Source organism: Bufo bufo, chromosome 2 (genome assembly GCF_905171765.1).
Source record: "Bufo bufo chromosome 2, aBufBuf1.1, whole genome shotgun sequence".
Classification (NCBI taxonomy): Eukaryota; Metazoa; Chordata; class Amphibia; order Anura; family Bufonidae; genus Bufo; species Bufo bufo.
Window position 1 is genome coordinate 221,578,461 of NC_053390.1, and position 15,778 is coordinate 221,594,238.

Here is a 15,778-nt window from a genome sequence, read left to right on the forward strand (position 1 = left end):
AGAGGCTCCGTCTACCTTAACAAACTGCCGCCGCCCAGCGCGTCCCTCCAGCCCGCCCATCTCCAGCTGAAGCGATCCTCTCCGTGCGCGTCTCTGTTCTGCGCATGCGCAGTGAATGTCTGACGCTTCCCTGCTCAGACATCTCCACTGCGCCTGTTCCTCGGAGCACTATGACGTCATCGGCGCAGGCGCAGTGGAGATGTCTGAGCAGGGAAGCGATCAGACATTCACTGCGCATGCGCCGAATACGAGGAGCATCGCATTCCGGAGGAGATGGGCGGGCTGGAGGGACGCGCTGGGCGGCGGCAGTTTGTTAATGTAGACGGAGCCTCTAGGTGCTAATCACGCCCCCATAGCACCTAGAGGCTCATTTGCATATCTATATAAGTTATTTTTTTAGCTAAACGGCAGGACAATAAGCTCTTATATTAGGATGGTTAGATAAAGCAGACACTAGCGGATCGCTAGTGTCTGAAAGCTAAATAGGTGAAACGAAGTGATAGAAACCCTTTAAGGCCATCCGGCTTCAGTGTCCGTAGCCTATGTATCCACATACATAGTACATAAGGCCGAAAAAAGACATTTGTCCATCCAGTTCGGCCTGTTATCCTGCAAGTTGATCCAGAGGAAGGCCAAAAACCCTGTGAGGTAGAAGCCAATTTTCTCCACTTTAGGGGAATAAAAAATTCCTTCCCGACTCCAATCATGCAATCAGAATAACTCCCTCGATCAACGACCCCTCTCTAGTAGCTATAGCCTGTAATATTATTAAGCTCCAGAAATACATCCAGGCCCCTCTTGAATTCCTTTATTGTACTCACCATCACCACCTCCTCAGGCAGAGAGTTCCATAGTCTCACTGCTCTTACCGTAAAGAATCCTCTTCTATGTTTGTGTACAAACCTTCTTTCCTCCAGACGCAGAGGATGTCCCCTCGTCACAGTCACAGTCCTGGGGATAAATAGCTGATGGGATAGATCTCTGTACTGACCCCTGATATATTTATACATATTAATTAGATCTCCCCTCAGTCGTCTTTTTTCTAAAGTGAATAACCTTAATTTTGATAATCTTTCAGGGTACTGTAGTTGCCCCATTCCAGTTATTACTTTAGTTGCCCTCCTCTGAACCCTCTCCAGCTCTGCTATGTCTGCCTTGCTTACAGGAGCCCAGAACTGTACACAGTACTCCATGTGTGGTCTGACTAGCGATTTGTAAAGTGGTAGGACTATGTTCCTATCACGGGAATCTATGCTTAAGTAATCTTTCCCTGTTGCCTCCCCGTTTAAGTGGGGGTATGTGATCTATCACCCTAAATTTGAGATCTTTCTCTCCGTGCCCTGCCTCAATAAAGTGCTTAGGCACAGGAAGATCTCTCCTTTTTTGCCGAATCGAGTACCTGTGATAGTTCATTCTAGTCTTGACCTCACAAATAGTCTCCCCTACATAGAAGAGATTGCAGGGGCAAGACAAGAGATAGATCACAAATGAACTATCACAGGTCAAGAAGTGCCGTATCTCAAATTGCTTCTTCAGTATCGGGTGTGTGAATTTTTCACCTTTTAACATATAACTGCAGTTTACGCAGCCTAAGCATGGGTAGCATCCATATTTCTTGCGACCTATATATGTCTGCACTGGGGCTTTGCCCCCAGCCACCTCAGCCTTGACTAGCTTATCCTTCAGACTAGGTGCTCGCCTATAGGACATCAGGGGAGGTACGGCAAATTCTTTGACTTTTTGAAAGTTGCTATGCAATATTGGCCAGTGCTTTTTGATAGCATCTGCTACCTGATAGCTACCCTCAGTAAAAGTAGAGATGAATGGCACTCTAATCTGTTTATTGGTGTCCTTAGGGGTCCTAGATTCCAGCTCATCCAGTTGTCTATGAACTAGTCTTCTAGGGTACCCCCTATTGACAAACTTGTCCGCCATCTGCGACAATCTCATGTCACATATCTTGGGGTCTTTTACTATACGTTGCACACGGAGGAACTGGCTCCGTGGTAAGGTTTTGACCATGGACCGTGGGTGACAGCTCTCAAACTTCAACAGCTTATTACAGTCCGTCGGTTTGGTGTATAAGTCGGTCACCAGTACCGTACCTTGTTTGATCACCATGGTATCCAAAAATTGGACCTGCTCGGTGGAGTACGTCAACGTAAACTGTATTTCTGGGTCTATTGCATTCAAAAAGGTGTGAAAATTGGCCAGCTCACCCTCAGTGCCGTCCCAGATGACAAAAACATCGTCTATGTATCTCCACCACCCCCGCACTAGGCCAAAGTGGTGGGACACATAGACGTGTTCAGCCTCCAGGCCCGACATGAAAATGTTGGCGTAGGTCGGCGCCATATTCGAACCCATTGCGGTTCCCCGCTGTTGTAGAAAGTAGCCATCCTGAAATGCAAAGTAGTTGTACCTTAACACTACACCGAGCAGGTCCAATATGAACTCCCTACATTCATCAGTGTATTGGGTAGAAGCCAGACATTTCCTGACTGCCTCCACACCCCTATCATGGTTGATAGAGGTGTAGAGGCTCACCACATCAAAAGAGACTAGCAGAGTCCTAGCCGTCACTTCCACATTAGCAATCCTATTCAGGAAGTCACCTGTGTCACGTATGTAGGATCTGGCTCCAACAGCAAACCTTCTCAGTATCTTATCCAAGAAGATAGCTAAGTTGGAGAACACAGACTCCCTCCCGGAGACGCTGGGTCTCCCCGGGGGATTTAGCATACTCTTGTGAATTTTAGGTAACACATATATCAATGGTGTTTTGGGATGTGTTATCAATAGATACTTGTAGAGAGCTTCATCGATCAAACCTCCTGCTTTAGCTCTATCAAGTATACTAGTGATAACCTTCATCACATCAAATTTAGGGTCATGGTTCAGCTGTCTATACACCAGGGGGTCTCCCAGTTGTCTCTGTATTTCTGAGACGTACCATTGGGTGTCCATCACAACAACGGCTCCCCCCTTGTCGGCCGGTTTGACCGTGAGGGAGCCGTTGTTGCAAAGTATATATATATCTATATATATATATATATATATATATACAGTACAGACCAAAAGTTTGGACACACCTTCTTATTCAAAGAGTTTTCTTTATTTTCATGACTATGAAAATTGTAGATTCACACTGAAGGCATCAAAACTATGAATTAACACATGTGGAATTATATACATAACAAACAAGTGTGAAACAACTGAAAATATGTCATATTCTAGGTTCTTCAAAGTAGCCACCTTTTGCTTTGATTACTGCTTTGCACACTCTTGGCATTCTCTTGATGAGCTTCAAGAGGTAGTCCCCTGAAATGGTTTTCACTTCACAGGTGTGCCCTGTCAGGTTTAATAAGTGGGATTTCTTGCCTTATAAATGGGGTTGGGACCATCAGTTGCGTTGAGGAGAAGTCAGGTGGATACACAGCTGATAGTCCTACTGAATAGACTGTTAGAATTGGTATTATGGCAAGAAAAAAGCATCTAAGTAAAGAAAAACGAGTGGCCATCATTACTTTAAGAAATGAAGGTCAGTCAGTCAGCCGAAAAATTGGGAAAACTTTGAAAGTAAGGGCTATTTGACCATGAAGGAGAGTGATGGGGTGCTGCGCCAGATGACCTGTCCTCCACAGTCACCGGACCTGAACCCAATCGAGATGGTTTGGGGTGAGCTGGACCGCAGAGTGAAGGCAAAAGGGCCAACAAGTGCTAAGCATCTCTGGGAACTCCTTCAAGACTGTTGGAAGACCATTTCAGGGGACTACCTCTTGAAGCTCATCAAGAGAACGCCAAGAGTGTGCAAAGCAGTAATCAAAGCAAAAGGTGGCTACTTTGAAGAACCTAGAATATGAGATATTTTCTGTTGTTTCACACTTGTTTGTTATGTATATAATTCCACATGTGTTAATTCATAGTTTTGATGCCTTCATAGTCATGAAAATAAAGAAAACTCTTTGAATGAGAAGGTGTGTCCAAACTTTTGGTCTGTACTGTATATATATATATATATATATATATATATATATAGATATACTGTAGAGAGAGAGAGAGAGAGAGAGAGAGAAAGATATTTACTGATCTATAACCGTGTGAGCTAGGAGATGATCATGTAACAGTGTAATGCCTGGGGGGCGGGGAAGGGCAGATTATTCACACCCACAAATATTGATGAGGGAGAGCTCAGCATTGTTGTTACACGCCCCCACAGCTTTGCTGCAGCATGTAAACAAAGCATGAATAACAGAACTATGCAAAGGTATAAGTATGTTTTTTTTTTAAAGAAATCAAGCTTAACTAATGTGTATGTAAGTCCTGATGAGGAATAAAAAAGATGTTCGATCCTCCTGGTCTTTCTATGATATAGTCTCTGTAGCTCTTGTTCCATGTATGGTCACTTAAGGTGAAGAAAACAAAAGAAACACTGCAGTCAGGATTTTTTTTATTTTTTATTTTTTGGGGGATAGAAGGGGAGGGAAGAAATGGGGAAGGGAAGGTTATTTTTGTTTTTTTGGGAAATATTAGTTTTTTTTTATTATTTTATGGAGAGGGATTAAGGAGAGAAAAGGAAAGGAGAAGTGGGGGAAGGGAAGATAATTTTTTATATTTTTTTTCAAGGAAGGGGATTTTTTAGTTTTCAGTATTTTTTTGGTGGCAGTAGTTCAGGATGGTGCTTGACTGTTCGCCTTTACACTGGCTCTTTTTCCGGAGGCTCTCTAGATTTCATTTTCCTCCTCCAGAATATGCAGACGCTAAAAAAAGAAGATCAGTTATTTAATATCCACTATTTACATGTGAGCTCTGAATGAAATGTGTGCACAGATCCTCCAATGTGTTCTCGTTACATTATAACATGTCTGGCCTTGTAATATGCGCCACATTTATCATGAAGCCTTCAGCACTGTGATAAATCTGCCGCACCTTGTGACTGCCTGGACTAAGTTTACGCTGTAAATATTAAGCAGCAATAATACGCTAGCTCCTTAGAGTACTTATAAATGCTACCTACCATATGCCAGCGATCAACATGATGGTGACGGAGCCGGCCACAGATATTGCTGTGAGGGAAGCATTGCTGTTATGGAGCTCCTCTAGAATTGGCGACTCAGGCGCTGTGATGTCAAGCACATCAGGAAGTGTTGGGCGAGGATGGTATTTTTCTATCCCCTGTTCCGATCCACTGATAACTAAATGAGGAAAACAATTACATTAATAGTTCATACCATGAAGAGAATGATAATGACTTTGTAGTGTATTTTATATGAAATAATATTATATATGTCTGTATCATGGCGGCTCAGAAGCACTGTCAAAACCAAGAGTGGCTCCAAAATACCGAAGTGGCTTAAATTATCACTTTATAGGTTTTTCCTTACAAATACTAATAGAAAATAACCCCACATTGTAGGTGACAGTTCAGCTTTTCGGAACTAGTTCTTTTCTCCCTAATTTTCAACTATAAACAGATATGAATCCCATGTATCTAAGTATTGCCACCCAGCATAGTGCCAGTAATAATATGTCCTCACCTGCCACATTGTAGGTGATCTTACTCACTGGCACTTCAGAGTCCAGGATGGTGGTACACGTGTACCGGCCAGAGTCTCCCTTCATTACGCCCTTGATCACTAGGTAGGGCTCCCGGGTGATTTTGGGTTCATGTTCACGATGCTAGAGAAATAATATAGAGAACTGTTAGAACCTCATAGGTCACAATTACTTATAATTCAGATAACAATACTGATAATAACTTAGATAACAATACTGATAATAATTTGCTGACATGACATAACATGGGTAAAAGGACTTTCTGATAAATGTTTTGGGTGATGAAGGAAATGGTTTGGGAAGCGCTGCCTTAATATGATGGTCATAAAACTTATTAACAATCTCCCAGTTTTTCACTTATTTTCTTGGGCATCTGCATTTCACTTACCAGGGTGAACACGTTCTGATAGGAGTCCTCCAGCCTCGCGTACCATTCAAAGCTGCAGTCCAGAATTAGTTCTTCATACTCTGGAACTTTGATATTTATCTCTAGAAAGAAGGAAAATGAAAGAAGATATTACAGAAGTAATTGTGTAGATATTCTGTCCTGCATTTAAAGGGGTTGTCTCAATAACACGTCTCCTTCCATATGACCTAATAGGAAATATGGGCACCATAGAGGGGACTGATAGTAACTGATTATATTCTTCTGTCTCCTCACCTCCACAGTTTACAGTCTCTGCGAGATGAGACTTGTGATCTTTACATGGAGAGCAGGACCGTCCAGTTTTCAGATCTGAGAAAAGAAAAAAGAAATGAAATATGAGCCAAGCATTAAAGACACTTTTTATAATATTATAATAAGTATGATAATCATATGCTAGTATCTATCACCCCTCTGTCAACAGCACATGGACAATATACTGTACAGCCTGCCACAAATCACCCTTATAGTCTGCTTATGGACGGAATCATATTAATGTAAATGTCCTCCTGCTTCAGGAAGTCTGATTCTCTGCCATGAACTATGGACTATTGGAAGTGATTGGAATATTTAGTCACTTTACTGGCATACTATATGAATGTAGATATAAGAATAGAAACTTCTACTTTACCGAAACATCTGTTGGAGGTGCACAGGCAGCTGCATCTCTCCAAGTAGTCTGTCAAAAGAGGAAATGGCATATAATAGTCAGTGCGTGCTGTGTATAGCACCTATGTAGTGCTGCTCACCTTTGTATAATAGGCACAGTACACATACTATACACATAGTTTACACACACTTAAGGGAGAGGTCCATTGACGTATTATATAATGTAATCCTAGATCCTCTGGTGTATGATAGAAATCTTATACTGTACCTTGATTTTTTGGAGGGCCCCCGGCGCAGACAACCTTCTCCTCGGCGCAGGTCTTACAGTTGGTATAGGTTTGCACCATTAATCCTGGGGAAATGCACTTGTGTTATAACCTACCAAACTTATAGAGAATAATAATGACAAGAAGCTGAAATCTGGTATAAAATGTACTTACCACAGCTGTCTGCACCTGAGGAATGGAGAAGAAAGAAGATATTACTGACAGTTCTCATTGTCAAACCCAGAAACCTCTAATCTCTGGGTCTCATTATTACATGATATCAGTGTCTCTGTCTTGATCGCTGTGTTTTCTAGATTTCCATTGACAGGAATCTCTGAGCTACCCCAGTACAGTCCGGGCCCTCTATAGAGAGCAGCAGCTCCTAGTGCAAACATCCCTGACAACGAATCAGATGCTGGCTTTCATGTGTCCAGTACAGGGTAGGAGATAACAGCAGTGATGTGATTGGTGGCTGTGGGGATCTCTAGTTTGTGTCTCCATTACTATTACTACATAAAGCCTGTTTGTGTAATACATTTATATGTCATATTATAGCACATGTTATATCTAGAAGAACTCACCTTGTTTATTTGGACACCTCCCTAAAAGTGAGAAATGAAGGAATACAGAATTACTAATAGAAAACAATAGAGAACAGAAATCCCCTGTATATGACGACTCCATCTATAACATGGCAATAATACCACAGAAAACTGCACAAATAGCAATTCCCTTTATAGGACATTTTATTACAATCACTCCCTCCTGTCACTAGGCTGTATGGAAAGGAAATCGAGCAGAAAACACCATCTCTGACAACCTACCAGACACGTAGAACACAAGTACAATGGTAGACAGGTAAAAGATTTCACTTACGTTGGTTTGAATCCTGGACGATAACCTTAAGCTTTTCTTTGAGTCGCTGGAATTGGAGTCCAATGATGTGAAGAAGCTGGATCTCTAAAATATATAAAGAGGAGAATAATGAGTCCAGTCCCCTCATCTATTGGTCTGTGCCCCTAACACACTGACAATTCCTATTAATAAGAGAAGTAGAATTCCCGCCTACATAGAAAATATTGTACTTACCCTTAAAATCTATATCCTGGATGACGTCCACAGATTTTTTATATTCGGACGCAATTTCAGATATAGCATATTTATCTGGAAAGAAAATAATGCTACATTACTTATTTATCTAATATCTATCTATCTATCTAGGCTCTATCTAGAGATTTCATAAAACAGAAATAATGGTAATAATAGAATTACCCAGTATCCCGACTTCATCCTCAAGGTAGTCCAGGACTTTTTTCTCGGTGACTTTGGCAAACCGCTTGATCTTTACATAGGCTTCTATTGAGTCAATGTCATCGACTTGGCTTTTGATAAGGGTGTTGAATTTATCCATAGCCATTTTCCCTCTGGAATCGCATGGTATGCAACAGAGAGATTGTCCGATGAAGACAGATGTTACCAGCAGTAGAAGCCACATGGTCTGGATAGAACCAGGCATTTTTTGTAAAATCGCTTCCAGTAGCAAATAATCGCTAAGGACGCAAGAGAACAGAACTATGTCCCACTGAGAAGACAACAGCACTGCACAGATTAGAGCTGCAGGCACTGGTTAAGGAACACTGTCTTTATGACGTCACCGGAATATGCAAATGAGGAACGCATAAGCCATCGGATTGGTGGAAAATGTAATTGTGACATCATCACATGAATATGTAAATTAGGCTCTCGAGCATATAAGCCATTGCATTGGTGGAAAATGTAATTAGGAGATCATCATATGCAAATAATGCTCTGGAACATAAGATGTTAAAGTAAATTAAGAAAAATAAACATTTTCATTGCAATATAAGTCACAGATAATACATCTAATGACTTTATTTACAGAATATACATGTTAGACATGGGTAACAAAACCTGTACCACCTGTATATTCCACCAAAGAATAGCTCGACCGTTACAATAAATTACAATTTTATCAGATTTTAATTTTATAAACAATATGACTACAGATGAGAAAATTTCTCAAAAATTGAATTCAGACGGTTCACCGAATTTCCCAAAAAGATTTAATTCAATCCGAATTTATTCATGATGAATCGGGTTAAAAAACAGCTATTTCCTGGTTGCTGAGAGCCTGTATAGTAGTGCAGAACACTGTGCATTGGAGAAACATACATAGGGAGTCCGCTGTGCTAGTGAAACAGTACTGTGAGGTAGTATGACACGCAGATGACAGGCTTCACTCTTTAAATCACTTCACACTTCACTTATTTGGTTAGTTACGGGGCCAAAACTAACCAAATAACTCAAGTGTGAACTCAGCCTTACAGGTCGATGTTAGCACCAGGTATAAAGAACTGTGCTATGGCCCAAGATTCTACTATAGAGTGAAAGAGCGCACTCCTTTTACACCATTGTTAGCTAATTCCACATAGATTTCTAGAGAACCTGTTCTGTTACACTCTGAGACATGTAGTGACCCCCTGACAGAGTAGAGAGGGTGGAGAGTAAGTTTGTGTTGACATCACTGGTTATGTTGCCCTTCTTCTCATCCGTCATAAGAACAACCCCCAAAAACCGGTTTTCTCTTTTGAGCATCCTCCTTCACATGTTCAGCATTTGTCCAGTAATCTATCAGTATTGCTAAGGCAAGAAATCATTTATGGCCTTCCTCTGCTTATATAGTTGGTCCAACATGTGGAGGGTGGAGTTCCAACGGGTGGAAATATCGCATATGAGGTGATGTTGGGGAATTCAGTCTGCCTTTTGCAGCTAAAGAAGGGTGTGCTTTGCAGTGTAAGTGTGTCTGAAGTGCATGCACAGTTTCCTGTCCATTTTAAGGATGTCTTGCAGACGGGTAGAAGATTTCAGGAACTGCTTTACAACCAGATTAACCACATACGCCATGCACGGTGCATGGCTCAGCCCTCCTTGATGCAGCATCGACATAATGTCCTTCCCATTGTTTGGCGAGGAAACAACCAGGATTCGATTTCTTTATGGAGGATGTGGAGCAGTTCCTCCCCTGTGTGACTCTGTTTGCTCAGGCAAACTAGGTGCAGAACAGCGTGACACCGCTGTGCCCTGCACATGTGGTATGCTGGAAGAGCACTCCAAATTGTGCCTGCAGTGAAGGCTGAGGACAAGGTGGAGAATGAGGAGGCAGCAGAGGACATTTGCGCAGGACCCACAGCTTGAAACCGTGAAGGCGGCAGTGCCGTCACCTGGCCAAGTTGCTGGTGCGGCTGGGCAGGAACCACATTTACCCAGTGGGCCGTAAAGGACATATATTGTTCTTGACTGTAGTTACAGCTCCACACGTTGGCGCTGCAGTGAATTTTAGCAGACACTGACAGGCTCAAGGACTGGCACACCTCCTGTTCAACATACGTGTGAATGGCTGGTACTGTCTTTTTGGAGAAGTAATGACGGCTTGGGACTCTTCACCTTGGCTCAGCACAAGCCATCAGTTCTCTGAAAGGTGCAGAGTTCACCATATGGAAAAGGAGGGACTGTAGAACCAGCAACACGCTTTACCTTCTGCCCACAGATTCTGCAAATGGCCATGCGGACGTCCTCCAGCGGCTTGATGAAAAATTGCCACACCGCCAAGTATGGCAATTTCCCCCCACCACTCCATGCTGACTGGCTGCTACTGCTGCCTCCGTGAACCTCTGCATCTCAACTTCTTTCCAGACAGATAGGCTCCTGCGTAGCGGGCGGTCTACCCCGGGCACGTTTGGCTACTTACCTTTCACTGCTGCCACCCTGCTGACTCACGGCCATGCTACCACCTTGCTTGCTCAGCCACTGCCTCACGCGCAAGGTGCCACCCTCTTTTCCTGATGATGATAAAGCCCCTGTTCACCCGGCACCCATCTGCAACTGGCCACATCATCGTTAACTACTGTCTGCATGTCAATGATGTCACCCTCATCAGTCTCAGGGCCACGTGCCTGACCGCTCACAACACCAGCTCCCGCACGACTCTTATCATCACTACTTGCCTGCCTACCGGAGGAAGCAGTGGATCTCTCCTCCAGATCTTGGCTGGGCAGTAGCTACTGACTGTCTTCTAGAATCTCATCCTCACTTAAAAATGGAGCCGAGCCGACGGCATACAGAAAATGACCAAAAATGACAGAGGCAGGTTGAGGACATGTGGGGGCAGAGAGCCTATTCCCAGGCCATGCCAGCTAAGGGTCGTGTCAGAGGATCCCACCGACTCCTAGCTGGGGGTGTATGACGTCACTTGCAATGAATTAGAAGACCGAGTCAACCATTCAAGGACTGCTTGTTTGCTGGTCAAGACATGAACACTAGATGACACTGGCTGCTCAGGTGTCACGGCTGAGGATGGGGAAAACCCTCAGTCGTGCGGTATCAGCAGATGGAGTCGCTGCAAGGCCAGGACAGAGAATTAGGGAGCTGGTCACCTCCTACACATCCCTAACTCTGACCCTGTCTCCTATCCGTATGAGCCAACCCTGAAGGTAGGAGGGCTCATACTCCGGAACCTGATATTCCTGCTCGCCCTCAGGGTGGCCCTGGACTAGGAGCAGGGTAAGACGACCCGTTCCTCCTAGACACGGAGGAACAGGAGTCTCACTGGCCAAGCTACATAGAAAGGGGAACATAAACAGACATATGGCAATGACAGGTAAGTGAGACTAGTTCCACACTTACCTGCCACAGACACACAACCTGGAACCCACGTGCAAGTGCTGCTATCCACAACCAACATAAAGGACACAGCACACAACAGACATCACACGGGAACCCAGTAAACCATATGCTGCAATAACAGATAAACCATAAACTAACACCAGACAACGTTTATGACAACCAGGGTGGCCCTCACTGGCAGATGGTAAATAAGCAGGAGGATGTCTCCAGCAAGCATGGCTGAAGCACCCTCTCTGACTACTGCCTTCCACTGAGGCTTTATAGGGCCAAGTAGCCACACCCACAGTCAGACACACCCAGTGCACACACACACACTAGGAAGGGAGTTAACCCTTCCAACACCAGGGAAGAGAAGACAACAACTTAAAGGGGAAGTGCACACAACACATCTAACACCCCGTGCACACCGATAAAAGGCACACCTATAAAGAGAGGTTGAAAGGTGCAAACGCATGCCTACTGCAGCAAGCTGCCTAGCACCGCGCAGGCTGCTCTGCTGCCACATACACAATGTTGCCAGCGGCAACCACAAGTGAGGCAACATACTATAGCCCTCACCTGTGATTGACAACAACACCGAGACCGCAGGCAACTGCATGCGGTGACAGGAGTCACGACCATGACTATGGCCATGACATCAGGCATGTCACTGCGACTCCTGCTGCCACCCCCCAGAAACATTAGAAGGGCCTGTCACCTGGCTGTTTGACATACTATAAATTAAAAGAAACTGCAAGCGGAAAAGAGCAATGCTATCAGACTGCAACTTCGCCCCAGAAGCAAGTATGAATGGAAGTACGGTACTTTTATATATAATTTAAAGACAACCCAAAACTGATTGTATCTGCCGCAAATTCACCCCAAAAGCAAGGATAAATGGATGTACTTTTATATATTTAAAATAAACACACCCCAAAACTGTTTGTATCAAGTCAAAAATTCACCCCAGAAGCAGGGATTAATGGAAGTACTTTTATATATGAATCAAACACACCCTAGAACTGGTTATATCAGACTTCAAATTCACCCCAAAAGCAAGGATGAATGGAAGTACTTATATATATGAAATAAACACACCCCAAACTGTTTGTATCAGGCTGCAAATTCACCCCAAAAGCAAGGATGAATGGACGTATTTTTTATATATTTAAAATAAATATACTCCAAAACTGCTTGTATCAGACAGCACTTTCAACCCAATAACAGATGCTAGGAGTCAAAACTATACATTGGAGCTCTTCATGTCTGAGCCAGAATTCACCTTTTCAAAAACATCCCCCATGGCTCCTCTTCTGTCCTGTTGCTTGAAGGCTGTTAGAGTGGAGGGAAAATGGTCAGTGATGTCACCAGAAGAGACAGCCCACTCCTTTCGCTTAAACAGGTTCTCTGGGAATTAAGAAAGTGAAAATATGTAAATATTACTTTATTATAAATATATTCCCAAATATATTTCATTAGTTATAATGGCTCGTTTTGTCCGGGGAGAAATCATTAGGAGAAATAAAATGGCCACCATCCTACTAGTACACAGAAAACCTGTCCTAATCACATAGCAGGATACAGCCACATCCCTACCTTCTCTCTGTCTTTTATGTCTCCTCATGAACTCATTCCTACAGAGATTCAGCTGATCATAATAAACTGTATTCAGGATCATAATCCCTGACAAGCAGAGCAGAGAGGCGGATGAGGCAGCTCTTTGCCTCAGTGTTCTGAAGTAACTTGTCCTCCTGTGTGATTTGTGGGGACTAGTAGGATGGCAGCCATTTTATTTCTCCTAATGATTGCTCCCCAGACAAAACCAGCCATTATAACTAATGAAAGATATTTGGGAATATATTTATAATAAAGCAATATTTACATATTTTCATTTTCTTAATTTTCGGAGAACCCCTTTAAGGCTTGACTGATGTCAACAGAGCCTTAGACCACCTCTTCCCACTATCATTAGATGGTGGAAAGCGGACGTCTAAAAGTCAAATGACAGCCTCTACCTCAGGCTTAACTAAAATAAATGTTAGGACTGAAACAGGACAGTTGCTTTTATTTTGATGGATACAATCTAAAGGTGAATATATTTTTATTTCTTCAAAAAAATCATAAAGGTAAAAAAGCATCATTCAATAATATCGAAATGTGTTATCTAACAGTGCATTGTAAAAGCTTCCCTGTTTTTGCTATATAGTATGGTTTCTCTGGGTACTCTTAGTGATTTTGCAGGTTCATAGAGAATTTGACAAAAATTTCATAGTATCCTTTGCATAACTTCTTGGAAAGATATATTTTTAATCTTGTCCCATATGAAGGGTTCAAGCAAAGTGCCAAAACCTATGGCTCGGTGCTTACGACTTATTGTGCACCAATAGTCTACTTTCACACTCGCGTTTTGGCTTTCCGTTTGTGAGATCCGTCCAGGGCTCTCACAAGCGGTCCAAAATGGATCAGTTTGCATTCTAATGCATTCTGAATGGAAAAGGATCCGCTCAGAAGGCATCAGTTTGCATCAGTTTAGTCTCCATTCCGCTTTGGAGACGGACACCAAAACTCTGCTTGCAGCATTTTGGTGTCCGTCTGATGAAACTGAGCCAAACGGATCCGTCCTGGCACACAATGTAAGTCAATGGGGACGGATCAGTTTTCACGGACACAATCTAGCACAAAACCGCGAGTGTGAAAGTAACCTTACTCTTGTGCAAGAGACCTTAATGTGGTTTATATATTATTGTTAGTAGAGTGCATTAAGACTAGTAATGTAATGAGCTTTGAGAAATTTTTGTTGCAACTGAACTTATTTGCTTAACTTATTAATAGTAGTAACAAAAAAATTATATATTAAATGACCATAAACGTTCAGTACATTCTGTCAGTGGCGGATTACAATAAGGTGTTTTGGGTGGCCACCTGGGGAGGCCCATGGCTGCACAAAATCTCTAGGCCAAAATATTCAGGGCTTTTGCCCATTGCCCCATGTTTGAACACTCAGTCTTATGGGGGACAATGGCTGCCCTCTTTTCCGTTTACTCTCATATGCCCCAGGTTAATTGGCCTGAAGCTTATCCGGCAGTAGAGTGGTGCAGGCAGTCGCAGAACTATGACATTATCTTGACCTGGTCTTAGGCAGCAACTGCTTATGCCACGATTCAGGTGGTGCAATGACATCATCACGACCATCTGCATCGGATGCAGGCAAACTCAGGTCACAGGCTGGAAGAAACTTCTGGCCTGCATCGCAGCCATAGGGAATGAAGTTGTTTGCTTTTTTAATTTTGTCATTACTACTGGGGCACTAGAAGTGGGCATTTTAAATACTGGAGGCTTTACTTGGGGACTTTATAACTACTGAGGACACTACATGGGGGGCATTATAAATAATAGGGACACTCATGGGGGCCCATAACTACTAGAGGCACTATATGGGGCATTTTTACTACTGAAGGTACTATGGATGCATTATTACTACTAGGGTACTGTGAGAGTATTATTAATGGCCACATTATGGAGGGAACCACTGCTAATGGGGACACACTTGGGGAGCATTATCACTTTTGGGAGCAATATAGAGGCCATTATTACTAAGTTGGGCACTCTGGAAGAGAATTATTGTTGGTGAGACCTTTGGGAGTAATATTACTTTAGGGGTACAATATAGCTCTAGTTTAAGAGGGAACCTGTTGGGATTTTATTTTATAGCCTGATTTGTCCAGCATGAATCTGATGACAGGTTCTCTTTAAGAACAGGTTGCTTTGTTGTAGCTTGTTTGTAGCCCTGCTTATTTCTAAACTTGCTAAAGAAAGACTTTCATAAATAAATGAGGGTTCAGTGATTGTCCCTGGAATATTACTATGTGTCTCCAGAGAAATCTGAACAGTGTAGTACAATTCAAGATAAAAGTCTCCTAGCATTCACTACAGATCTGATTGGAAAAGAACAATGCCTCTCAAGTCACCTTGACGAAAGAACTTTTTCAATAAAACATAGGGAAGTGTTCTTAGTACATTTTGTTTTTGATTAAGACAGATGATCTAGCTGACTCCAGTGTTAATCTATGTGATTCATGTAAGAAACAAGCCTTTTGGGTGAAAACAGTTCAAAACAATTTTGAAGCAAGTTTGCCGTTCAGAAAATGCATGATGTGTTGAGCTATGCTGTCAGGTATGCTGTACAAATATAGAAAAACAGTTGTAGATGGTACATACGTTACAGGGTCACCTAAGGTTG

At 42.8% G+C, this 15,778-nt stretch overlaps 1 protein-coding gene and 1 long non-coding RNA gene across 2 annotated transcripts in view; one reads left to right on the top strand and one right to left on the bottom strand.

The window, feature by feature from the left end:
* Nucleotides 1-15,778, top strand: part of TMEM132B (transmembrane protein 132B) — a 695,177-nt gene that overhangs the window by 256,562 nt on the left and 422,837 nt on the right. The gene's annotated exons all lie outside the window — the stretch shown is intronic.
* LOC120988644 lies at nucleotides 6,246-7,448 on the bottom strand. The gene is made up of 5 exons (XR_005776160.1): nucleotides 7,437-7,448; nucleotides 7,030-7,044; nucleotides 6,858-6,941; nucleotides 6,612-6,659; nucleotides 6,246-6,292 (listed from the first exon to the last, which is right to left on the bottom strand). It is a non-coding gene; the product is annotated as an uncharacterized LOC120988644 (long non-coding RNA).